Consider the following 27,864-nt stretch of genomic DNA (forward strand, 5'->3'; position numbering starts at 1 on the left):
CCGTGGTTAGTGGTGAGTTTTGTAAAGCACTTTCACTGGGGATTCACCGAGCACCGAAGAGATGCATCTCACCTCGAAATAACATTAGCTGCCATTGAAGACATAACGTCAGATTGGGGTGTGGTACCTCACATTTGCACTTAATGAATCCCCCCCTTTAATTGTCTATACATGTTATCTTATAGGTACTCATCCCAAAAATTTTTTCTCTTGATTCAAAGTACAATGTAATAGAATACATACATACAATGTAATATGCAATAAGACACTCCATTTTTTCCCCTTAATTTTTGCATTTACTTTCTGCCAATATTTGACTATTTTCAGTACGATTAGGATACGCCCTGTACATTTTTTCTTATAGCTTATAGTCCAGATGAAAAAGCTATATAAAGTTTGTCTTAAACGGTAATACATGCAAAGAAGGGGCTTATTTATTTGTTTGTTTGGACCTTGTTAAATAATATCTGGGCTTGGCCTCCTCTGAACATCTTCAGTCCTCAAGGGCCACCAATAACTCGGGTTTTCAGGATATCCCAGCTTCAGCACAGGTGTACGTGTGCTGGGCCACCTGTGCTGAAGCTGGGATATCCTTACAACCTGACCTGTATGTGGCCCTTGAGGACTGGAGTTGGCCTCCCCTGCTTTAGACACACTCTTTTGACTAAAGACAGACTCAGTAAGAGTGAGGTGTAGAAGCTCTGCGCTGATATGCTGTGCGGTGAGCACAGGGATACATCTCACTATGAAAATCACCGGCATAGTTTACATTGAAATGGTTTCCTTAGCCAGAACTTTCTTTTATTCACAGGAAATGTCTTTAAGTGTGGGATTTTCTGATCAGTGGCAATGCACCAGGTAGAAGAGGTATGTAGGCAGGAATAGGTGTAAATGATTAGACCAAGTTTGTCGGCATTTTGCATAGCTATAGAAAATGTGCCTTGTCATTTAAACAAAGGATACGTGATGGATCCTGCGTAGCAAGAAGTCCGCTGTACTATCATACCTGCCTGTAGGCCTTTGGTTTTACATTACGTTAAGAATTTGTCATGCTGAGTAATATAATGTAGTAATACTATACTGCACACTTCTTTAATGTTAACCCTTTTACTGCCAGAGAGGTACAGTCGCGATTGCTTAATTTCCGATGACTACGGGAGGGGTCCTCCTTTCGTTTCACTTCCCCACAGATCGCATGAACACAACCTCCCCTAGAAGAAGGCGCAGGACAATGAAGACGTAGCTGCTATGCCATGGCCCGCTGGAGTGTCACTCTATAGTAGCTGCTATGTCATGGCCCGCTGGAGTGTCACTCTATAGTAGCTGCTATGCCATGGCCCGCTGGAGTGTCACTCTATAGTAGCTGCTTGGTCTGCCACTGTTAAGGTGAAGATAACATTTAATTTGGAAAGATACACTGAGATACATTTTCTCATTTAGGATGGCAAGGCTCCTCCTGTATGTGGGGGCAAAACATTGTCTTATCATGCCCACCATTACTTTTTTTTTTTAACAATGACACACTGACACTTCTAGGTCCATATTCAATTCTCATCACATTGCATAGGGTTCATAGTGACGTGCGCGCGTACATACACATATATATTACACCTAACGTACATGTACAGTGCCACCCAAACATACATGCAGAGTGACATCCAGAAACACACGCACACTCAGTAGTCTCTGTTAGGAGTGTGACATCAGTTGATCCCATTAAACCTGTGGAGTAACTTAATGTGAAACCCAAGAAGAGTAGAGGAGAGCTGCACACTTGTGGAAATTTATTTTCCTGACATTAAAAAGTTCCAACCGACAGGGTTATTCCAGTTCAATATCGGGGGATGAAGAGGTGATATGGGGAGAATGCACCCACCACTTTATACAAATCACAAGTTAATATAATGGCCACGCTGTCATATAGCTCTTGTCAGGTCCTGTACCCCATGCTGCTTCTCCTCCTTTTTCTGGGTGGGTGAGTGACAGCTCAGTTAGCCAATATGGGCTAAACCTCCCTGCTAGCTTTAGTCCATCCTCAGAGGAAATGTCCTGTTTTTATAGAGGCAATCCTCCAACTTCATTTAAAAGGACAGTGCCAAAAATTTAAATGCCTGATAGATTTCAATTTATCTTTACATCCCCCTCTCCCACGCAAGCCGATAGTTCCTTGTGCAATATTCTGCTAGCGTCCTATGGAGAGAGCAATTGCTGATATGTAGCATTTTTATCTCATTAAAGGCAACTGGCAGTGTGACAGGTCTCAGGTTTTTTGTTTTTTTATAACAATGCTTCAGTTATGCCTTTGTGAGAGCAGCACATATATACTGCAGGGTCTGTAGCATTTGTCTCTGTTATAGCAGCACTGCGTATTAAAGCTGCAGTTCAGTCAATATCCTGCATGTGTGTTTTTTTTAATAAAACAGTTCTGTAGTAAGAAAAAATACTTTTAGCATTTTCTGTTTTAAAAACAACAACTTTGAAAGACCAATTTTCTTGTATTCTATTTTAACAGCCATTTGCTAAGGCACTGCCCCTTCATGTCCTGTCACAAGCCCTGGCACACCCCTTTGTCAGCCCTGCCCTCCCTCTAGCACATGTCAGTGCAGGAATGCTCATGAATATTCATGAGCTTCCACTGACAGACAAGCAGAATATAAACAGATCCCTTCACTAATTATGTCACCAAATTTCGACCTATCAATACATGGAGAACGAATTGACTGGCAGCTATACAGTTCTTTAGGTAATTAGAGCTTGCACACATAAAACTATTGAAGTAAAAAAATAAATTAAAAAAAAAAAGACTGACCTGCAGCTTTAACTGATAGAAACCGTTTTGGTTTAGCTTTTAGATGCTGTTCAGAGCATGGCTTTGAAAATGTAACATATGTTTAATAGCTTTTACAAATGTAAGTTATAGAAAATAAGTAAGCTGCAACAAGGAATGGGGTTGTTGAGTGTTTAACCTTTTTTTTGCATTTGTAGTAGGTTTATCTGCACATAAGACATGCAGCGATGCGGCACAAAACCCTAAGGCTAAGGTTTGAAAGATAGGTGGTTGGCGTCTTAAATGTGACATACAGAAAATACACGTTTATGGTTTTTTTTTTTATTCCTTAACATGGTGACAGTTCTATCCTTGTTTGAGTTGTGTACCATGGACACAGCTGTATTTTAACTTGTGTGGGGTGAAGAGGGTGCTGGGGAGGGGCTTTATAGCAGATGTGAACAGTTTGTTTTGCAGCAGTTGTTGGCTGCAGTCTTGTGATGCTTCAGAATCGTGTGGATGGCCCAGAAGAAATTATTGGGGCAAAACTAGTGCTAACAGACGCCATGTTAATCACAAAAAAGGATCCCACTGAAAGCAGATAGTTTTCCAATCTAGGGTTATTCTTGTGCACAATTTCTCAAGATGGGAAACTTTAGTAAACCCCAGTGAGTATATAATGTGTATAGTGGCTTTGAGAAAAGCTACAGGACTTGGTAGCTATGTGACCGAGCAGGCAAGTGAGTAATGGGCAGGGGCTATTGTGTTGTGTCTTGGCCATTGTCTGTCCTGGAGTCTTCTGTGATGGTCTCTCTAACCTTTCAAAATCTAATTTCTGACAGCTTTCTCCTGCATTTTAATTGGTCAGTGCTGATCTAAATCAGTATGGCAGTCCATATTCTACCTTTCCAGCATTGGTAGAAATATGTATAGCATTGAAAAGGATAATCGGAGGAAGCGAGAGATGGGGGGTGAGAAGAAGAGGAGGAGATGTACTGTATGTGGAAGCAGCAGAGTTGTAAGGAAAGATGAACATGAGAAAGTTAGTGAGAAAAGAGCTATGAAATATGTGAAGTAAAGGGACAAAGTCCCGAACACATTAACATGTCAGACAGATTCACCAGATCTCCGTGTTTTCACCTGTCCATGGAAAACTTTTAAAATGCCACCCCTTTTTTAGTGTTAATATTTTTCTTCTGCCCTTAGCCGTCCTGTCAACCAATTCCCTCTGTTGTGTAGAATCTGTTTTCCTTGGTGATCTGAACCATTTAAAATTCTGTATTTGCTCAACTTATATTTCATTATAGTCCACAAAGAAATGGCCTCTTCCGTTCATGTATATTAAGTAAAAGTGCTATATAGAGGTAGGCAAGTCCAGTCCTCAAGCCACCAACAGGTCAGGTTTTAAGGATATCATTGCTTCAGCACTGGCAGCTCAATCAGAGGCTGATTGAGCCACCTGTGCTGAAGCAGGGATAACCTGAAATCCTGAACTGCTGGTGGCCCTTTAGGACTGGAGTTGTCGACCCTGCCCCAACACTACCGAAAACTGGTTAAAACTATTTTGTTTTCCTTTTGGGAGAGTTTTGCTGCTTTAAAGTCATAACATTTCATACTAGTTTTTTTTTTAAGATTGTTTTTCACCAATATAATCTGCATTTTAAAAATGGAAACCTATGATCATGTTAATCCTTTGTATGGGTTAGAGATACAGCTGCAGTGCATTGTAACTTGTTCACGTTCTCATACTGAAGGAACCAAATACATTTGTAATCTCGGCGAGCTTCCATAGCTGGAGCCTCTTATTCTAGAAGTACACTGAACTCCATATTATCCTATATCGTCCTCTACCATTTCAGTGCAAGACTGCCGGCTTCCCTGAAATAGCGGCTCCATTGGCTGCATGACAATGTCATTGGTATTTCAGGGAACCCAGCCAGTGTCGGCTCTGATGTGTTCACTGTAACAGTTAGAGGCAACCCCTCAAATGCCTCCCTTATTTTAACCCATTGAGTGCCGGAGGGGCCAGCAACGCAGTGCTTTTCAGGGTTAAGTGCCTAAATAAGGGGTTCACCAACACAAAAGAAGCCGCTTGGTTCAGGAGACATAAAATGTGTACTTTTCCAACATGGCCATTCTCCGTGTCTCACTGCTCCGGCAGCTCAGTGTTCAGAGTTAGAGCTTTGTGTGTTTGTCTTCCTTTTCCTTCCTCCCTGGAAGTGAGCTGCCATCTGGAACAATGGTTATATGCAGCACGGCATCCGTGTTCCCTTTAACCATTTGATGCCTGTACTGGATAAAGATGTTTATATGTACATGTTGCATTGGATTCATGCACACATATCTGAGACAGCACGTGCACTTTTTAGCTGTAGTGGGTGTAGCATTTGGATATGAATGGAACAAATATATTGTACAATATCCAACCCACGCTTTTTCCTTTTTTAGTGTATGAATAACAACAATGAATATTTTCTTGTATAGCACTGACAGTGTATGAAGCGCTGTACATATCACTTTGCAGACCCGTGTCTCTGCTCCTGCTTACTATTAAATATTTGGTGCCTCAGCCGCAGGGAGACGAGGTGACACCTGGATTTGAGTTCTCCCCTGCTTCAAAGTGGCTGTGATTGTTTTCAGTCGCTGCCTTTACTCACCGAGCAGCTACTTCTGCTCTATTCTGTATCATTCCTTACTATATTAATGGAGATGCATTATAATTTGTGGTTGCTATTTATTGATCATCCTATTTATGATTGTTAGAGCTGTTGTTTTTTTTTTTTTTTTTTTTTTTGTTTTGTTTTTTACTCTTGTCCTTAAAGATGTGAGATTTGGTGCAATTTCCATCTCTCTCGGGGATTTAACATGATGGCCCAGATGAAGGCAAATACAAATGGGCAATTTTGAGGATTGTTTCTTATTGGTATTATTTGCATGTGTGCCCGTTGGAAGGTACATTTGTTATTGCTTACAACTCATTGTTTAAATGATGAGTGCAAGTGCAAATAATACGATCTCTGATTCATGCATAAATCCTGGTTAATGAATGAAAGAATGCTCGGCTATAAATACATAAGGATTCCCAGAAATGTGATGGAGGATGTGTTTGTGGAAGCAGGAGGAACATTGCTCAGCAGGCATCGGCTGCATGTGGTTGCCTGAAACTGAGATACGGGTCAGAGCACCCTGGCCTCCGCCCCAAGCAACATCTGCAGCACCGGCTGCTGTGGGAACTGCTTCCCTCTGCCACACACCAGCACTTGGGAAGCATATCAAACTCAATATGCTACAGAGCCTTGGGGAGAAAACTGCTATCTCAGAATTAGGTTTGTTAATTAAAGCCTTCCCCCCCAAAATGATATACATTACCCACTAAGTATGTGTAATTTACTGACAAGCATGCGTGTCTTCATTTTTTTTCAAAGAATACGAAAATCTGGCTGTTAAATGCTATGAAGCATATTTCGAGATCAGAGCGGTTGCAGCATATAATTAATCTTTTACAATTGTTTTGCGGTTTTATGCTACTACCCTGCAGTGGTTTTGAAATGGCACGAATGCGAATTGCGCCTGGGAAAAGTGACATTCTCTGAAATGTCACGAGATGTTCAATGGCTATTTGTTGGGCACCAGTGATTCATGAAAAGGTGTTCAATTAATGTTAATATTTGATTTATTTCTAGATCTGGTAAAATGTATTTATTTTTTGCTTTTACACGTTACCTTACAAGTCATATTACAGCGTAAGCATGTATTTATTGGGCAGAAAAAGACTTGGGGGAAATTAGATTTTTGTTTTCCCCTATCTTTCAAACTGAGGGCGCGGGGGGGGGGGGATGCGGGGTTTACAGAGCCCCGTGCGCTTCCCTAAGGCACTTAAATTAAGTGCCGGGGGAGCTGCAGGGCCTCTGTAAATCTAACTTATCTTGGCTCTGGCGGATTTTCACACGCGTCGCCATGGCAGCGCGGCGTCAAATTACTTTGCGAGGTCATGTGACGTCATGACGCCGGGGTGAGGGGGGGGGCGCGGAGGTGAGGGGATCGCCGGCAGGGGGACGCAGGGAAAAAGCTCTTCGGGCAGAGACTCCTTTTTCTAAATGTCACTTTTATATCTGAAGCATTTCTCCCCTCTGTTATTTGTATTATTTGTTCTTTATGATTGTCACGTGTATTACTGCTGTGAAGCGCTATGTACATGAATGGCGCTATATAAATAAAGCTATACATACAGTTTTATATTGTGATAAGAAAAGGTTAGAGTCACTGTACAGAGCATAATAACTTCTTGATCTGGTAAATACCTTTTGTCTTACCTTAGGAAGTAAAACTTAAACTAATACACTGAGTTTTGACTTTGACGCTTGGGTGCTACAAGCACAAATTGACTAAGCACACGAAGTAGAAGTTAAATAATGAGTAATTCCATGGAGCGGCTGCAAGCAACCAGACTCCTATATACATGTGGTGGACATCTCCTAAAATTGTCTCTATAGCAAAATCTGTAATGCACCCATTGTAAGAGACCCATATGTATGTCTTTATTTACCCGTGGTTCTGCTTACTACATAAACATCAATCATAAAGATTTGGCAAGATGGTAAATACCCTGGCTTTTCGCATAACTTATTAGTGACCAAGTGTGTTATAGCCAGGCACTGGGCCCAGCACAACCCTCTATTCTGCAAATGATTAATACAATGTGGGAAGTCTGCACTATGGAGAAGTTTACCAGTGTAATCCGCAACAGGTTGCACAAATGTTGCCCTATCACTTCCCTATGGTTCAGCTCCCAGGGTGGCCTTTTCTCCTTCAACCCAGGTCTTGGTAGCATTTGTACGTGTCACTTTTATGTCATAATGTACCCTCACCCCAGCAGAAACATGACGCCTTTATGCTTTCTTGTCTTATTAACACGAAAATCGATGTTCCCCATAAATCTTACTGTGTATTGCATGTCCTGTCTCTCCACATTTGTATTTGCTGTACCGTTTAATCCTCTTCTCCTTCTTACTTGTACAAATCTCTCAAAAGAGAAAGTTATAAAAATAAAATTAACGTAATTCCCCATACATGGTACATGAGGTTGTAAAAAGACATATGTCCATTGAGTTCAACCTATGTTAAATGAATTAGTGTCTCGGGAGACCAGACATTTACACCTTTATACCGGGATCATGTCACTGAGGAAAACCAGAAAGTAAAAGAAATTGTCATTTATTCCGTTGAAACAGACATACACACAGTGAATTACAATAAACGAGAGGAAACACACTTACTGGGGGTCTGGCCTACAAAACGAACCTTTCCTAGTTGAAATAGCACAGAAAACAAAGGCTTTAGGTTGAGCGGGACTAAGCCCGAAAATTCCTGGAACTCCAATCAGCATGCAGATCCTGACGCCACCGCTCTTTCCGCTCTGGAGGTGCTGAAATCCCTTGACCGGGAGCAAGTACCAAACGTCCAGGTCCTCTTTTCGGCGTGTAGTTCCAGCCGCGGCCGCTACAATCTTTTCTGAGAACTTGGTCCCGGAATGTGGGACTTAGAAAAATTCTCGACCTGAAATTTCTGAAGCCGGCTCGCTGCTATTTCTCTCAGAGCATTTTTTGGTGATTTCTAATTTACCGCTGCTGTTCTGGCGCTTAGAATCTGAGGACCGGATTGGCTGCAGACTTTCTTATAGTATTTCAAATTCATTCATGAAATACTACAACGAATCCGAGCGTGGGAATTTTACAACCAGCCAATCAGAGGACTGCCAGTCTTCCAAACCAGGCAAGCGGATCTTCTGAATGTAACAAGAGCATGTGCGAGTTTGCCACCTCAGCCACTTGTTATTCAGAAGCCACCGTGGGGTTAGGTGCCTCCAGGTCTGGGATGGCAAATGCGCGCCCGGAACGGCTTGCATTGTCTCTGTGAGACATCTTTTTAGATGGGAAAGGTATACAGGGATATACCAAATAAGTATACATGAGAAGGATGTTGATCCAGGGATTAATCCGATTGCCAATTCTTGGAGTCAGGAAGGAATTAATTTTTCCCCTTAATGGGGTTTTTTGTTTGCCTTCCTCTGGATCAATAAGTAAGTATAGATATAGGATAAAGTATCTGTTGTCTAAATTTAGCATAGGTTGAACTTGATGGACGGAAGTCTTTTTTCAACCTCATCTACTATGTAACTATGTAACTATGACATGGGTACTTCACTTAACCATCCTGCCCAAATGGCGTTAACACCTCCTGGCTGCATCTGTGGCTTTCAAGTATGGACCTAGGGCAGACTCAGTGGCACCACAAATTGGTTGCCCACTAGCCCCCCACAGAGTACTGTCTTTAAAAGTCCCAGCTTATATACAGTGCATAAGTATAATACATTACAGACACAACCTGGTTTAATAAAATATACTTTTTACACTTTTACATTTCTAAGTCTTTTGGCTATGAAGGGTAGAATGGGACACTATATTTCTCGGCCCACTAGCCATATCCCTCACACTGTAAACCTGACTTGGACTTTAATAACCTGATAGCCACATTTGCTATTGAACATTTTATGAAACATAAAAATATTTTCTCATTTTTCCTCTAAGTCCTGCAGTGAAATGAAAAGATGCTTAGCTTCAATCCAGAGCTGCATTTCCTTCCCTTAAGAAATCCTAACTTTTAGTAGGGATAAAAAACGCTTGGGTATATTATCAGGGCTGTATCTCTCTCCTTTACTGAGACTGGCACTTGGGTTTCATAAAACCTTATATACAGTTGGAGTAACGCCCAGAACCTCTATACTGATTCTGGGGTACCTGGGAATATACGGGGGAACCCTCACTAACTTAGGGAACCTTGGCTGTACCCGGGATATACAAATCCCTATGCCCCCATTTACCTTTCTGGTCTGTGCTGAAGCAGGAAATCCTGGTGGTGAGTCGCGTAACAGTTTTGAAGGGAGGGTTTTGACCGGGGGGATGTCTATATGTCCACGAGAATCTGACCTGATTCTCGGATACATTTTTGGGGTGGCTAGCAGTTCTGGACCCCGGCTACCTACACAATCTGACCACACTTTTATCGCATCCCACCCCCCTTGAAACTCATAGCCTCTGAATCTCCACAGGGTAGCACTCCTGGAAAGGCAAAACACATACATTCTTTGTCATACAATTACATTCATTGCTGGCACAATACACAGGTTGGGGAGCTGGCACTCTAAAACCTAAAATATGGCTCAGAGGTAACCAGCCGGGCATAATACCTTTATTAATGGCCTGGTTACCCCCTCACCGTCACAATTAGCAATCCGATATCTCCCTGGATCAACATCCTTTGCATGTTTACTTATCTGGCGTACTGTATCCCTGTATACATTTCCTTTCTAAAAAGCTGTGTTTTTCTGCGATATCTGTTATATCTGCCATCAGTCTCCATGGGTAGTAAATTTGGCATTTTAACTGCTCTTACTGTAAAGAACACTTTCCTTAAATAAAAATAGATGACCCTGTGTCATGTGTACTGTCCATGGGATAATTGATTCCCTTGAAAGTTCTTTGTATAGACTAGTATATATTTGGCAATAGTTATCCTATTCCTTCTTACACACCCCTTTTATAATGTACACAAATCTAATTTTGCTAGCCTTACCTCCCAAATTGAACCTTCCATCCCCTTAATTAATTTTGTGGTTGCTCTTTGCACTTTTTCCAGTTCCATAAATGTATTTTTTATGGAGCGGTGCCCAAAACTGTTCTTCATATTTGCTGTGTGGTTATACTAAGGATTTATACAGTGGCAAATAATGCTGCCTTCCCTGTACCCAGGGATGGACAAATCCCAGGCGCCTGGTTGCCAAAAATGTCCCCCTCGGCACCTGCAGTGATGACTGACCAGATTAACAGACTAAGGCTGCGCTTATACAGACGTCGACGCGACCGATGACGTCACCCATCGCCATTGCGACGAGTTGTATTTGGGAGTTTAGGAGACGTCGCTGGATGAAATAGGAGGGCAGAAGGACGGAGAAGCTCCCGATTGGCGCAAGGGGAGACAGTCGCTGAAAAAATCAAATTTCAGACTACCAGATTTTTGGTAGCACTGTTGCTCCGTCTCTTTGTTGCCGTCGCGTGCACTATAAGCGCACGCGACAATGCATTTGTTTTGCCGCGTCGCTGTCACTATAAGCGCAGTCCAAGTCACATCTACGCAGCTCAGTGTGGAGAGCAGGAGGTGTATGCGAGTTGAGGGTGGGACTAGAAGGCGGAGATGTGCTATTATAGGGAGCAAATAGCTTAGGTGTGTGTCACAAATGCACACTGACATACACCGTGACACAGACGACAATCGGTGGGATGGGGCAGCGGCGTAACTGTAATGTCCCCTCCCCCTGCTTGTGCCTAGCAAAATGCTGGCTCCTAAAAATTCTGTCTGGATCCTAAGTATTTTATATTTTTTGCCACCCCTGTTGCATACTCCGTTTCATGCAAGCTTACATCCATTAGCCTTTGCAGCTACTGCCTGATATTGGGCACTATTGCTCAGCCTGCTGTCGGCAAGCAGTCCTAAATTTGAGGAAGGAGACGGGCTGATTCATATATTACCTCCCTCAGTGGGAATAATTCAGTTAAAATGCTTAAACCTGCTGCTCGGGGTAGAAAATGTGAGCTATTATGCAAGTATAATGTGCTGCCACACACAGTCCGCTTTACACAGGCAGATACATTTTTAGGTCACCTTATAAGGGTCCATTCACAACATTATGATAGTTATTATTGATCACGGTAGCCCAGTCTCTTTAATAGTAGATGTTGGTGGTTTATGGCTGCAGCACGTTAGTGTGCCATAGAACCCTAGTGCTGCTACAGCACCTTTAAATAACAGACCAGGGAAGTTTCTGAAGTGCTTGGCACCATAATTCCACCTAGGAAGGTGTTAAATCATACGACAACTTACACATGTTTAGTACCAGCATGGCTAGTACAACTTAGACCTGCTCCATAGACCCTTAAGAACCACCCTACACTCACATTTTGTATGTACCAAGTTAGCCTGCATATAATGTATGCATAATTGGTTTGTTCAGTCATCTTTTAGATCACCATTACTATATTACAAGTGTAATCATTTTCAGACCATTTTTACCCCCTTTAAAAATGTCATTCATATTGGGTCACCTCCTTGTGAGGTTCAATACGTTTGCCATCTTACATTTATTCTATGGTTGTGATCGTTCTGTCTGTCCAGGACACTGACCCATTTAAAGTAAAAATACTTTTGTAGTTTCCTAGGGACATGTGAGCTCTTGACAGCTGGGAATTCTTGCTTTGCATTGCATATATTATATTGTTACCAGAGGGATTTTTCTAGCTTTGAAGGCTGCAATTTGACTGGATTGGCTGTGAAATTAAGTAGTGCCTGTTCTTGCTTTGCCCTTATAGACAGAAGACTGGATTATGCATTATTTTGACTTGTTTATGTAGCCCCCACTTTGGGACTACTATTTTGCTTAATGGGTTAACTGTGTGGGCTCATTCGGCTTTCTTCCCTCCCCATCATGTGATGTAGGACTATGCAAGGGTTATTACCACTCCCGAATATGTCTTGTCACCAGTGATATCACTATATGGAGATGGAGAAGAGGTTATTCAGAGTTCTGACTGGGATCCTCACTGTGAGTCCTGTAGATTGGTTTGTGTGTATTAGGAAGTGACCTGTCACCATTTTCTATGTTCAGTTAGTAAACTTGCCCCAGTAGTAAGGATCCAAGATTGTTCTCACTATTGAAAAGGAGGAAGCATGCTCTTGAAAGGAGTTCTCGGCATAGTAACTGGAAGTATAGACAAAAAAATAGGCTAGGGAATCCGCACCCTACTGTATAACTCCGGAGTATGCTTGGACCGGCCTAATCTTCGGGTCCCTAGGGCAATCCTGATCAAATAGGTATGAATAAAGTATGCAATACCTAGTAGCGGGTTACTAGTTCAGCCTGAGGTGTACTCCTGATGAGGCCCATCCAGTGGAGAGCAGTCACTTAAGTGTTCAACTACCGGTATGTTGTATTCTGTTGCCAAAAAACAAACCATAAAATAACCAAATATAAATGTTAATAATTTAGCAACAGAAGGGCTACCAGAGGTATACATTGAGGTTTCCCTTCTGCACACATTGACCCTAATTAACCATGGGGGAAGATGCACAAGAAGGTCACGATCACACCTTAACGGCCTTATAGATGAATGGCAGTTTAATACGAGATCGTGGCTATTGCAGGTTGATCAACCTCCCCTTTGAAGCCAGATTTACAAAGCGTTGGTACACTGTAACACTTAAGGATGTGTTTAGGCTTCGTATCATAGAATAAATCTATTTCTTAAACGCTTGCTCAATATGCTGTGAAGCTGTGCCCCTCACGCTGGGGAAGAGATCCGCTCCATTCAAATGAATAGGACTAAACTCTTCTCCGGCATGGGAAAGGCTGCTTCATAGCATATTGATTGCTATGCCGCCTCCGGGGCTTTTTGTATATCTGCCGAAACGGGTATTGGGTGGTTTTCGTCAAATTCCCCCATTGAAGCCAGCTGTTCCAGCGCATATAGAATAAGTTCCTTAGTCTTGCGGTGCTTGCCACACGTCACCATACTGAAGTGTATCCGTAAATTGGTGTGAACCTCAGATGTTGGAGAAGAAATCTAGCTCGCAAGTAATCAGACATGTGGTAAAGTGTTGTATTATCCAAAATCCTACGTGATGTCGTCATTTGCTAGTGCAGTTAGACCATGCAACTGTTTTAGTATGCAAAGCAAAGCAGTGCAGTATAACGATATAGAGTGTAAACATAATGGTCCTGGAAAACTATAAGTGAACATAAAAGGGAGTAATGAGTACATCACTACTTTGTACTGCACTTAAATTGCTAATATATTTCATGCTTGGCCAACTATGTCTTTATTACTAATTATGATACAATGTATTAGAAAATTGTCATCCTGGGATTAGCATGTTGCCAGTTTCCCCCCTGTTGTTACTTGGTGTACTATGCAATATAGAAACAAAACAAGCGCATTCTCCCATATTGTTATCCAATTTATATAGATTAAAGCATTTGGAGGCATATAATTGATGCACTCACATTGTACAATAGTTACAAAATAAATAAAATACAAAGCTTATCTGCCGATTTTGAGGAAAGTGTCTGAGCCTTGTATATTCAAAGTGTGCTGCAGCTCCAGATCTGGCTCCGCCCCCTCTGTCACGTGATCACACACGCATGTATGTATGTATATCTTTATATAGCTAGTTGGAAGGGAGCAAAGGTTGCAGGAACACCCCAAAAATAAAATACAAAAATATGATAGTGCAGTATATTGTGATAAATTGGACACTGAAGTTCCTTGGCTCTATAAATTGCCTACTTACAACAAGTAGGTATATAAACAGCGTTTGACAAGACCAGATGGTATATAGCAGGCCGCAATGACAGGATCCCCACAAGCTTGAGGTGAAGGAGATCTCACTCAGGTACGGATGCCACAGGAAAATAGAGAAAGACCATGGCACATGTCGAACAAAACAGTTTATGATAAAAACGGAGTAAAGAAATGTACTTACAATAAGTACATAAAAAATGTACACGTAGCGTTTACTTTAGAGGTATAACGAGCGTCTGTTGAAGAGCCTCTAGCTGCTGTAGCTCCCGGTGCTCCTCGTCGGATCGCGATGAATGGCGTCTGACGTCACTTCCGGCGCAAGGGTGACGGCTTCCGATCCGGGACACACAGGGGCTGGCAGACAGCAAGGGAACCGCAGACTCGGCACCTTTACCTTCTAGGCAGCTGTGCAAGCTGCAGGAGTTGGCTCAACGCGTTTCGCTGTGTTCAACCACAGCTTCCTCAGGAGCAAGTTCATACCCACAGTGGGTGTATAGTTTATATAGCAATTTATAGAGCCAAGGAACTTCAGTGTCCAATTTATCACAATATACTGCACTATCATATTTTTGTATTTTATTTTTGGGGTGTTCCTGCAACCTTTGCTCCCTTCCAACTACCTGTATCCATTCCATTTGAGGGGGATCTGTACACATTCCCCATAGGAAGGTTGAGAAATCGTTTTAGTTACATTTCTGTTTTGTGTGAATTTATCACTCTATCACTGCACTTTTTTCTAGCGCCTATCTAAATCATTTGGTTTCATTATCTTTATATAGCGCCCACTGTGTATTCGGTGCTTTACAAAGACAATAGAGGGAATTCTAACACAATAAGCACCTCTAAGGCTACACTTATGGCGATGTTGGGCTGCGATCGAAAAATCAAATTGAGATGACTTCCAATGATGGCGACTAAGCCATCACTCCGTCGCGTCGTGCTTACTATAAGCGCTCGCGACGGCGGCAATGCTTTTGTTTTGACGCGCCGTCGCTGGCACTATAAGAGCAGCCTTAGTCAGACAATATGGAAGGAAATCCCTGCCCCAGAGAGCTTGCAAACATCTGATCCCTACACGTTTCATTGCTCCTGGCAACTTCTCCGGCATATTATATCCCCTATATAAATGTGATCACACGATGGGAGTATGCGCTTGTTTTGTTTCTATAGATATATGTATAGATCTGATCTAGAATTGGAGAATCGCAAATAAAAACAGTGTGTAGATTGTACAAATGTGTTAATATAAAAGGAAAACACTCACAAAATGGTAAAGGCTTATCCGAGTCCGTCCCTAGTCTGTCTCGTGGCTCCCGTCCAGCGGGTGTTAGTGATGTCACTCTCCAGCTGCGTGTTTCACAACAATGTTGCTTCGTCAGGGAGTGGCAACATCAGGAGCAAGAAATGACTTAGATTCTCGTACCAGGTCAGTAGCAGGTCATATTAATGTGTTAAAGCAGGGGTGCACAAACGTCTTGCGCTGCGCCCCCCTGCCTACTCTCCCCGTGTCGTGCCCCCATGCAGCGTCAAATGCTGCCTCGGGGTCATGTCACGTCACGTCTCATGGCCCGTCACGTTGTAATGAAGACGAGTGGACACGGAAGCTGGGTAAGTGAGCTGCGCACCCCCAGTTTGCGCACCACTGTTTGTAAAGGTTCCCAAACACAAAATGGAATTTAGAGGCACACACTGTGTTTTGGTGCTGGCAGCAGAGTAAGTGAATTGGTTTTGGTTTGTATGAGCGCCTATTGCCTTCTGATTCATAGTGATTAGGAGAAGCCTTTTTCTGGTTGTTTTCTATTGTTTGGGCGGTTAGGGACCATTAACCTTTTCACTGCCAGGCAATGGTTTGCAGGCCCCTCTCTCAGCAAAACAGTTAAAGCTGCAGACCAAGCAATATCCATAATGTGGTTTTTTTTAAATAAATCAGTTCTGTACCATGAGAAAATACTTGTAGCATTTTTTTCATTATTAAAAAACAACTCTGACATTTTTAATGTATTATAATGTAACCAGCATTTTTTGTTTCTATAGCAACCATTTACAAATTCACGTCCCCTTCCTCTTCTGAAACGGGCTCTTGTACACCCCTTTTTGAGCCCTGCCCTCTCTCTAGCAGTGCACCAATTGTATCTATTGACTGACTGGTCACATGATCTTCCCCACAGAACTTTGCATCTTTGGTCCTCTTCTGCTGCACTGACAGCCATTTAGTAAACCTCCAAGCCGAATCTTCAACGATCGGTCGGCAATTTTGCTAATTACTTATCATTGTATTGATGCACAAATTAAAGGAAGGGGGGGGGGGAATAAAAAAAGAAACTGCAGCTTGGACTGCTGCTTTGACTGGCAGCCACCGTCGTTGCTGGCTTTTGTTTTAATGGTTTTAGTTGCATTGTTATAATCCATGTTGCTTTCTTTTGCAGCAAGTGTGTTTTCAAGCAGGTGACCCCAAACATGAACCCTTTTCTGTCACAGAGGCCTGTGACATATTTTTAGCTATTTTTAGCAAGATTGCACATTTAAAATCACAAAGCAAGTCACAAGCAATTCAAGCACTAATAACCATTCTGATATTTAAATAATATCAATATATTATAGGCTCAATCCTATTTAAAGATATCCTACATGTCCTAGATGTATTGCATGCAAGTGCAGCCAAAGTGGGAAGTCCGTTAAATCCAGTGTGATGCAAAAGTAATATGAAATAATGTCCTTTATTAATTGCAAGAGCTCATTTGCAATATATTTACTTGAATATCTATGTGGGCTGCAAAATGTGAACCAGACTCTATCCATCTATCTCGTCAAGAGAGGTCTAATCAATTATGGCGTGTTCAATAACTTTTTATGTAAATCTAATCAAAATCCTAAAGGACTAGTTTGTAAATCAATTGAATCCCCAGTACCACATTGGAGGGGAGGAAATAAATGAATCGAATAGCTAGAAGAGAATCCTATTGCATCTGCAAATTAAAAACTCTGGCCCCTAACGCAGGGGTTCTCGACTCCAGTCTCAAGAACCCCCAACAGGTCAGGTTTTGACTATATCCATGCTTCAGCATAGGTGGTGCAGTCAATGACTGAGCCACTGATTGTGCCATCTGTGTTGAAGCAGGGATATCCCGAAAACCTGACCTGTTGGGGTTCTTGAGGACTGGAGTTGAGAACCGCTGCTATAATGTATCTTCTTAATATATAAAATTGAAAGGTTGGTACTAGCTGCGGTGAATCTGATTGGTCCTCAGCCTCTGGCCAATCAGATGGGTGACGTCAGAGCCACCAAACTGCCACTCTCTTCCCCCTCGGACACACACACTCTCTCTCTCTCTCTCTCTCTCTCTCTCTCGCTCTCTCTCTCTCTCGCTCTCTCGCGCTCTCGCGCTCTCGCGCTCTCTCGCTCTCTCTCTCTCTCTCTCGCTCTCTCTCTCTCTGTGTCCTCATCCCCCCCTCCCCATCACACTCACCTCCCTCCCCGGCGCTCACTCACCGTCGCTCACTCCCCTCCCTCCCCGGCGGGGGGACAGGCAGTAGCCAGGCAGCCTGCAGCTGCCTCGCGGCGCCGAGTGCCTAAGATGGCGGCGCCCGGAAGGACCCCCTTCCTCCCTCGCGGCGCTGAGTGCCTAGCCACTGGCCAATCAGATTGGTGGCTCTATGACGTCACCCAACTGCCGCACACGCACACACACCACCAAACACACACCACTTCCCGCCCAAACCGCCGCCTCACACCCCTGCGCCTCCAGCCTCCCCTCCACACAGCACCACCCACACCGCCTCCCCTCCCTCACCCCTGTGCCTCTGGCCGGGACCAAGCGACGGGACGGACGGCCGGGAGGGGGCGGAACGAGCGGATCGCAGAATTAAATAATAAACACTCTTTCATTTAAAACTACTGGCATCGGGTTTGATCATATATTATTAATTACATAAACTGTAATGGTCCTTGAGCACCTGATCAAAGTCAATTCTTTGGGACATTTTCAACTCTGATTTAAAGAGAAATCATCTGGACTTTGTATGCGGTTCCATTTGGACCTTGATTTTGCGTTTCCACATTTGACGTGATAGTGTATCTATTTATTTACTAATTCACAAATGTTTATTTGTACAATATTCATCTAAAGCAGGGGCGCAAACTTTTCCATGCGCCCCCCCTGCCGGCGGTCACCTCAGCCCCGCGCCCCCCCTCACGCCCACTTACCTCTGCTTTGGCGTCATGACGTCGACGCTGCATTGCCATGGCAACGCATGTGGAGCCAAGGTAAGTAAAAGTTTACAGAGGTCCTGCAGCTCCCCCGGCACTTAATTTAAGTGCCTTCGGGAAGCGCGCAGGGCCTCTGTAAACCGCGCGCCCCCCCTTCCCTGCAGGCAGTCTCGCGCCCCCCAGTTTGCCGACCGCTGATCTAAAGAACATGAGTATCCAAGAGCAGCAGTCTGCACCTGGTGATGGTAATATCAATAGCATAACTATAACTTTCAATGCGTAACAAGAATGTAATGTAAAAATGAAGCACATCTCTTTAGAAACATAGAAATTGATGACCGTCTGCCCAGGCTTCTATCAGCTGTGAAACCTCATACCCCATTAGGTCCTTGGCTTTCTTCTATAATTAGGATATCCCTGTGTCTATCCCAAGCTTGTTATTATAGTCGTCCCCACAACCTCTGTTGAGAGGCTGTTCTTTGTACAGCCTCCAACATTTTTGTCTTTCGGAGATATGGTCTTTAGAACACTAAGTGAGTTCTTGCCCAACGATCTGTTAATGCAGCGGTGCGCAAACTGGGGGGCGAGATTGTCTGCGGGGTTTACAGCGTGTCCGCACGCTTTCCTAATGCACTTAAATTAAATGACAGGGAAGCAGCAATGGCCTCTGTAAACTGCACTTAACTTTGGTTCCGGCGACTTCTGTAGACGCGTCGCCATGGCAACGTGGCGGGCGCGGAGAGAGGGGAACAGCAGTCAGAGGGGTGCAGGGAAAAAAGTCTATCTCCCCTGTGTTAATAAACGGTTTATATAATTTCACTTATTCAATGTAACCCTTTTAATTTTGTTTAACTGTTAATCTTTATTGATAACGTAAAAATATGTTTTTCTTTCTTCTTTAAAACTAGTTTTTCTGTGACTTTGTTCAATTTATAATGGTAGTCCTTGGGTAGAGTAGTATAAATGGTATTTAGGAACTACAGAGCAGGACTTCCTTGATTGGAACGCATGAGGAAGACTTATTCCATTCCTGACAGGAGGTGGAGCCAATCACATGGCCTGGATCTAAGTGTTCAAATTGCCCAAGAGCAGGAATGTCTGTGACTTGTGCTGAGAATTGTACCTCAGAGCAGGGCTGCTGCAGTCTTACCTCTGGAAGCCTCTTCACTTGGAGGTGTTGTCCTGGGATGGCACTTTCAGGAAGTAAAAATGGCCTTAACCTTACTATGGCGTGTTCTCCACAATTATTGGCTATTGCGGCCGGCATTTTTTACTTACTGAAAATGTGTGGGCTTTGCCAGTTAATGCATTATGAAAGAAAGGTGCTTCCATTAATTATAGCATGGCCCTAAACCGGCACAACTGAAAAAGTATTCTCGTGTCAAGGGGAAGTTGCTACATTAAATAAGTACAACATTCATTTTCATAAATTAAGAGTTCATTCCTCGATGTAATAATTACACATTGTATATCTAATACATTGTTCTTAGGAGAGAGTCTGCCTTCTTATAGTCCAGGGTTCGGCATGAATAAAGAATGTATAGGAAAAAGTCCAACTGACTACTCTGCAATGTGCTGCCTTCCCTCGAGCTCAGAACGGTTCAGGAATGTATCATGACGCCGCTTTAGCTGTGAAACACCTGGACTCAATATTTGTGTTTTATATTTCATTGGTCGTTGCTGGTGGTCTGTTAGTTTTTCATGTTCTGATTTACTTTTTGGACCATTATAACACCAATCCATATGAGCTTTGAATAACTAAGGAAATCTACCTGCTCAACCAGAACAGTAGCAAGGTGCATTAGGGTAATTTATAACACTAGCTGTGAAGAGGTTATTCCCTCCAAAGACAGAGGGAAGAAAGAGAACCCAGTTACATGCATTCTCAAAACTACAGGTAGTGTCAAAACATATGACAAAATGTATCTAAGAGAATAGTACCAATGAGAGGTAGATATAGTGGATAGCTGATAACAGATGACCATTATTTCATCTACTTCTACACCACTCAATAAAAAAACACCCACACAAATCCTCTATTCACACCCTCTATCTACTCCTTCCCACTGCTGGGGATCTCCCCATAGCCTGAAGTCAGACATACACACCTGATCTCACTCATGCGTCCCTGCCATCTCTTTCCCTGTAAATGGTGTTAACCGTTTAATTTAATACTGACCAGCCTTAAATCTCACCCCACAAATCAAGTATCCCAATAGCCTGCACTCATGGCTATTGTCCCACACTCAGTCACTCCTACCACACATTGTGACCAAGCACTGCCATCTACAGCACTTACTCCCTCACCTACTGTCTCTGTAAGTTTCCCATTAAACCTCTTAGATTGTAAGCTCTTCAGGGCAGGGATTTCCTTTCCCATTGTCTGATTTTGCTGCACTTATTGCATAATTATAATTCCCTTTACTATATTCTTTGTGAAGCGCTGAGTACACTTTTGGTGCTATATAAATAGACATACAATACTCCTTTGTTTGGGGTTAAGGGTAATAAATAAGATTTAATAGTACTAATCGCAACAGTTAAAAATAGTGGGGCAGAAAGAGACACAAACCACATACATAGGTGTGTGGTATAAAAGCCCTACAGTATGAGTTACTCCTGTGTAGTGTGAATCTAGAGGAGGGTAATGATCCTCTAAAATGGTATATTGTCCGATATGTAGCAAATCTGTGACACTGAGTGCTTATGCCACTGGTGGTGAGATGTGTGCGTTGCAATGGGTAATGCGTTTCCTAGGGCAGCGGTGCGCAAAGTGGGGGGCGCGACCCCCAGGGGGGGCGGGAGATTGTGCTGGGGGGGCGCGGGCAGTTGCAGAGGCCCCGCGCTCTTCCCCCAGGCATTTAAATTAAATGCCGGGGGATCGCGTGAGGCCCCTGCAACTGTTTACTTACCGGGATTGAGGCGTCTGTGTTGCATCGCCATGGCAACGCGGCGTCAATAGACGCCGCGGCACCATGTGACCTGACGTCACACGCCCACGCAGCGTCATCTGACGCGTCTGAAGGAAGGCAGGGGGGCGCGAGAGCCGGGGGCAGAGAGACAGGGGGGCGCAGCACAAAAAGTTTGCGCTCCCCTGTCCTAGGGAAGCTGAAACTCGCACGTACTACTTAGGCCGAGTCCATAGAAGGACAGGCCGTGCTGAGCCGTGCGGACGCTCCGCGCTGAGCCCCTGCATCCTCAATGAGGATGCCTTGAGAGGGGGCTTGCGCGAGCGTCCGCAGGCGCTGGAGTTTTCAGCCGAGCGCCAAGCTGTTTTTCAGCGCGCTGTCGGCTGAAAACATCCAATGAGAGCGGAGCTGCGTCAACGTCACGGCGCCGTGACGTTGGCGCCGTGACGTCGACGTCAGTGCGTCGTGGGCGATTGGCCCAGCGACGTCACTGCCCCGCCTCCTTCAGTCTCCCCCCGCCTCCGATCGCGGACGCTGGCTCGTCTGTATGGGCATGAAATCGCCCAGATTTCAGCAGGCGAGCCTCAGCGTCAGCGCAGCTCGGAACTCCCCACCCCTCTATGCCCCGGGCCTTAATGTTAGTCTTAATGGTTAATCTGCTGGCTTCTGCTAACACTCGAAATTAGTGTATAGCCATACTAGGAATAATAGCCACAGGAGGCTGTGGGAACACTTACAAACAGATGAGCTAAGCTGTAGTTATGCCTAGAGAACGTGTCCAACACCTGTGTAGTGTCTATTAGGCAGAAAAACCCTAAACTAGGCTGGGTTTTTTTGCACAGCAGTGAAACCACTTGTTCAAGTGAATTCAGAAGATGAGGATAAATAATTCAGGTTCAGCCAACTGTTAAGTCTCTACATACCCCAGTTAAGGCAGGACGCGGATCACCGTGACACTTCCCGACACCTTGGAAGGTGCTTGTAACATTCAGGGGTGCCGGGAGATCGAGATCCTTGCTGGATAGAAGTAAAGTGGTGTAGGGACAGTTAACGGTATTGTGCAAAACTGGATTCCGTAGCTGAATGTTTAGTCTCCGTATTGAGAGCGGGTGAACCGCTCTGCTGTCAGTTTTTAAAGTTAAGTGTCAGAACCCAAGTACTTCCGGTGAGGCAGGGGGCGGTCACTGGACGCTTCCCAACACATTGGAGGGTGCTTGTGAAACACTCAGGAGCGCCGGTGAACCAACCCCCTCTGCTCTGAGCATTGAATAGTACATACGTTTGTATGTTGGGAAAAACCTCTGGCTTCGTTAGTGCTTGTGCATTCTTGTTTTAACCCTGTCCACTCTGAGTGCTTTATATATTGGCTACGAAGAGTCCAACAAGATCCACATTCCTTCTTGCTTTTGTTCACCTGCACCTTTCATATTGTCAAGATAAAATGTAACACACACATGATATATTTGCATCTTTGGGGAAAATAAGCAAACAGTTTCTTTAGTATTTGTAATAATAATAATGGTGTACACGTGTTGTATTTCCCTGAGCCTTATTATTACTTTGCTTGCAGCTTCTTCTTTTTTTTTTTTAAACTTAGGGGCATGTTAAGATTTGCCTGGAAAGAATTTCTTAGATCTAGTTGTAAGCAGAAAAGGAGAGGCATTGAAGTGGGAAAAGCTGCCGACCATTTCTGCCCACTTCTGTAATTCTTTTAGCAGGGAGATTATGAACTAAAACAATGCAGGTTTTTGGATTGTTGAATTGTGCCGGCGGAGATGGTAAGGTAGCAACATTACTTTGTATTTCGAGATTGTATATTGTAGTGTAATATTCTGGTAAATATGTTTGTTTTAATCTAGAGGACATGAACAGTTCTAATTTATTATAATAAACGTTGGATGCGTTTTTGTATAACTGTTCTATAACTGGTCTGCCTTCAGTCAGCTGTTTATCAAATAAGATTGGGAAAATTGCATGTGAAATAGTAACGTGTGTTTTAAAATAGAACGATCATTTAAAAGCAGTCAGCGGTGTTATAACTTTGCTTAATATAGTTAGTCATGGCTTGCTAGCTGTGTAACCAGTGTTTGAAGTGTTATTAAAAAGTAGTGGTACTTGTGCTATAGCAGGAGAGCACAGTCCTTTTCAATATTTTGGGGAAATCCCTGGAGATTTTATGATAGCTTTATGATGTAACAGGCAGTTGCTAAAATAGATTTCTTGTCTTTATTGACTGTCACATTAATAATGTTTGTAAATGGAAGTGTGGAACAATACAATACATGCCTATGCAAAAGCTGTTGTGGTTATATCGCTATCCTTTCTGCTAATCTGATTTCAGTGACGTGTGAAAGTTGTCATTGATTGTGGATTTTTCAGTGAAGATTCAGTGTACAGTAATTCTGAGACCTTATTCAAGGTTGTTTACACAAACACATTATTGTTTGTACCGGGCTTCTAGTTTGTTTTGAACTACTTCTCTGAAAATTGTATAAGAATTTATTTTGTTGCAGCCCCCACAACTTTCTATATACTGTATGTAATCATTGAAAGTGTGAAGTCTCTTAACGTGTATGTGTGAATAGCGTATTTTTTAATGCATATGGAATATAATTGCCCACTGAGAGTGCTGTTATAACTAGGATAGAAAACCATCTGGACACCATATGTCCAGAGATCCGAGTCACATTTGAATTCAACTGTGGATGAGTGAATGTACTTGATTTGCCTGGACTGTTCCATCCCATAATTGAAGCAGACAATCAAAGTTTGTAGGACAAAAGCTGCTTCTTACGTGGTTAGCGGTGCTTTGTTGGGGTTGACAGTTGGGGGCTCCGTACCCACTATCCTTTGATTTTAAGGAAGGGTCATCTCTCTCCAGTTATGGGTTTGGCCGATTAATGTAAGCACCATGGAACTGGATGTGTCCATTGGTTTGCGAGAGAGGAAGATTGGGAATAGGCAGGTTTCCTTCCACCGTAATAAGGACCGTCACTACATCAGTGATTCCCTTCCTGTTCTCTGGCAAATAGTCAAATAACAAGGAGAGGGAGAAGCTAGTGTGATCTGTTGCTCCAGTAGAAGGTAAGTTGCAAGATTTCGAACTGTGCAAAGGTCTTCATTTGGCATGTTGTCCGGAAGGAAGCACTTCATTGTAATGCTGAGTTTCAGAGACCTTTGTCAGTCTCCTGTAACAGAGTAACATATAGTCTTAATATGGCGAGATCAGTGTGGCCATTAAAGCTGCAGTTCATGTTCCCTTTTTTTTTTTTTTTTTGACTTCAATAGTTTCATGTGGGCAATCTCTACTTACCTAAAAAACTGCATTGCTGCCGGTCAATTCGTTCTGTCTATTGATCGGCAAAGTTTGGCGACATCTTTAAATATGGGGAATGTAAATCGTTGCTAAAGGAACAAGCATGCTTGTTAAAATAGTGGTAGAGATCCAAAGATTCCAGCGGTGCACAGCTCATTGGAATAGGAGACCAGCAAGGTGTTGATTTAAAAATATATATTTATTGAGAAAACATGGTATGGGGGACACACTCTGACGCGTTTCGGACTGGCGTAGTCCTTAATCATAGAGGTGACTCGCGTCGTTCATTCCCCCTGTCTTATGCAGTAAACCCCTCCCCCTTGCGTCAAAATAGAATACAAGAAAATTGGTCTTTCAAAGTTGTTTTTTTTAAAACAGAAAATGCTAAAAGTATTTTTTCTTATTACAGAACTGATTTATTAAAAAAAAAACACATGCAAGATATTGCATGAACTGCAGCTTTAAGGACTGAACTTGGCCCACCAACAGGCCAAATTTTGAAGATTTCTCTAGCATGTAATTAACCTAATAACTTGCCTTTTAATTATCACTACAGAAACTACTGAGTTATGCATTACCCTAATAATTTTGGTCTGTTGATGGCCTATGAAATACAAATCGTGCCCTTGGATCATGTACTTTAAAAATAGTAAATCCCCCAAGGCTTTCTTTAACAAAAAAATGGAAGTAATGTATGGTTTACATATTAGAAATTCCCTAAGAGGGCTGTGGAAACAAAACACACCCAATGCTTAATGAGAGGCATGTTTGTGGGGTCTCCAAAGCCCTCTTTGGAAATTGCTAATATGTGAACAATAAAATATGACTTTTAAGGAAAGTCTGGAGGGTGTTGCTGTTTTTTTTGGGGCATATACGATCCGTGTGCACTGTTTGCGTTTGTACTTAAGGGAGGGAGAAGGAGTGTCTCAGTGAGTAAAGACACTGACTGGCACCGCGTTTGAAGCAGGGGAATCTGGTTCAATTCCCGGTGCCGGCTCCTTGTGACCTTGGGCAAGTCAATTTATCTCCCTGTGCCTCAGGCACCAAAAACATAGATTGTAAGTTCCACGGGGCAGGGACCTGTGCCTGCAAAATGTCTCTGTAAAGCGCTATGTAAAACGAGCAGCGCTATACAAGAACATGCTGTTATTAAGGGACAAAAGGAGTTGCTGTGGTTGCACCGGAGTGTGGCTCTTCAGCGCTGACTTTTAGCTGGTAATGAAATTGGAGTGTGAAGACTATCCAGACAATGCCGCTGCACCGGTGTGGGATGATGTGATCACTCCTTGCAAGCTTTCACATTATCGCAATGTCAGTGACGCGAATGGAAGAGGGAGGAGCCTTCCCTTCGCGTCGTGAGTAAATCATGCTACGTCTCCCGATGATGTAGCTACATCCTGGCACACCCAAAGGCCACCCCACCTGCCCGTTTTATTTTTTTTAACCAGATTGGAAGTGGAAGGTCCTCCGGAACTGAACCAAACTAATTTCAGTCCCATTTTTATATTTCCAATAATGTAAGTCTCCCATCAGATTGGATCGACCAAAATATAATCTGTTGTTTATACTGCTCCTTTCTCTTTGTTCCTCAAAGAAACAAGTTAAAGTATTAAGGCTTGGTGTGAATATACAAGCTTGGAAGTAGAATTCCTTCCTGGGTCACAAACTTTGGGATCTTAGGTCACTTTATTATCTCCCTGGGCCTTCCCAGGTTGCACTTGCAAAGTATATGTGTATAGTCGTTTCTTATTCATGATTAAAATATTTTAATAATGATAAACGGTCAAATGCGTGAATATCCCGTGTCTTTGGGATATGTGGAATATGAAATAGCCACTTTTGTATGATATATTTTTTTTATTATGTCAGGCTGGCAAAATCTCGGGTGCCTGGTTGCTTTGGTGCTTAAAATTTCCCCCAGGCGCCTGTGCTGTGCGCAGTGATTGACCTGATTGACAGGTCAAGTCACCTATGCGCAGCTCAGGAAGGAGAGAAGGGGCATCTCGGAGCAGGAGACGTGCGAGAGCTGGAGGATGGGTCAAGGTGTGTCCAGTAACAAAAAAAAACACTGGCTCCTAAAGTATTTTATATTCTTGGCGACCCCATAATCATGTTTTTTTTAAAAAAAAATATTCGTGTCTTATATAAATGTTATACATTTGCTTGAGTTGGTTTAGGTTGATGTAAAATTACAAAAACAGTTTTAGAATATTACTTGGTGGATACATTAATTTCAATACAGAGTACCACCCATAAATCTTAATTACAAGAGCGTAATTTATTATTTGATATATAATACTTTTAAAATTACAGAAAACACTCTAAATTATCCAGATTTATCCCGGGATATTCCCCACTGTTCCCTAGAGCAGGGGAGCGCAAACTTTTTCAGCTGCGCCCCCCTGTTTGCTCCACTTTGCTCTCGCGACCACTCACTTTGCTCGGCGGCATCAAATGATGCAGCAGGGGTGACGTCACGTGACCCCATTGCCATGGAGATGGACGTGTGACGTCATTGGGCATGGCTCTGCGGCGTCATTTGAAGTCGCGTTGCCATGGCACGCGTCCCTGCAGCTCTTCAGAATCCCGCTAAGTTAGTTGCAGAGGCCTCACGCAATCCCCCGGCATTTAATTTAAATGCCCGAGGGAAGAGTGCGGGACCACTACAACCACCCGCGCCCCCAGACAAATCTCCCGCCCCCCAGTTTGCGCACTGCTGCCCTAGACAGTGCGGGGAGCCTGCCGTGATGTTGCATATCTGTGGTCCTGCCGTCAGATCATCCCGGCCTGGGAGAAAATTAGAGATTGGCTTCAGAGGATTTTTGACTTCACAATCCCACCCGTGGCTGTTCCTGCTAAATATGCCTTTCCAAAGCCGGCAATAAACTTGTTGCACACTTTGCAACAGCAATGAGGTGTGAGACCGCAGCATTATGGAAACAATCTGAAATCCCATCAATTCCTAAGATCAGGAACAGAATTTGGTATGTGTGCCAGATGGAAAAGTTAACAAGTTTAGTTAATGACACTGGTGTCAACTTTCTAAAAGTCTGGACGCCATGGTTGGCCCAGACAGACATCCCAGGAGTAGAGATAAACGCGATTTTCCATTGATAGCTACAGGTGCATTCTCCTTCGATGGGTGGTTTGTGGAGAGGATGGAGAGAAAGATGGCCGGTCTTGAAGGTGTTGGTGAACTGGGTCCACCAATAACACTTACTTCCATGGCTCACATTTAGCCTAACTTAACTTAT

General features: G+C 43.2%; 1 protein-coding gene across 3 annotated transcripts in view; it reads left to right on the top strand.

Annotated features, from left to right (window-relative positions):
- The window catches only part of PTK2 (protein tyrosine kinase 2), a 338,626-nt gene that overhangs the window by 19,741 nt on the left and 291,021 nt on the right, over positions 1-27,864 (top strand). The window contains exon 1 of one of the 3 annotated variants that reach the window (XM_075581682.1): positions 23,051-23,072. The exons of the other annotated variants lie outside the window; for them this stretch is intronic. The gene's annotated coding sequence lies outside the window, so the exon portion shown is untranslated. Of the gene's footprint in view, positions 1-23,050; positions 23,073-27,864 lie in introns of those variants that run through there. 3 annotated transcript variants of the gene reach the window in all.

Source organism: Ascaphus truei, chromosome 2 (assembly GCF_040206685.1).
Source record: "Ascaphus truei isolate aAscTru1 chromosome 2, aAscTru1.hap1, whole genome shotgun sequence".
Lineage (NCBI taxonomy): Eukaryota > Metazoa > Chordata > Amphibia > Anura > Ascaphidae > Ascaphus > Ascaphus truei.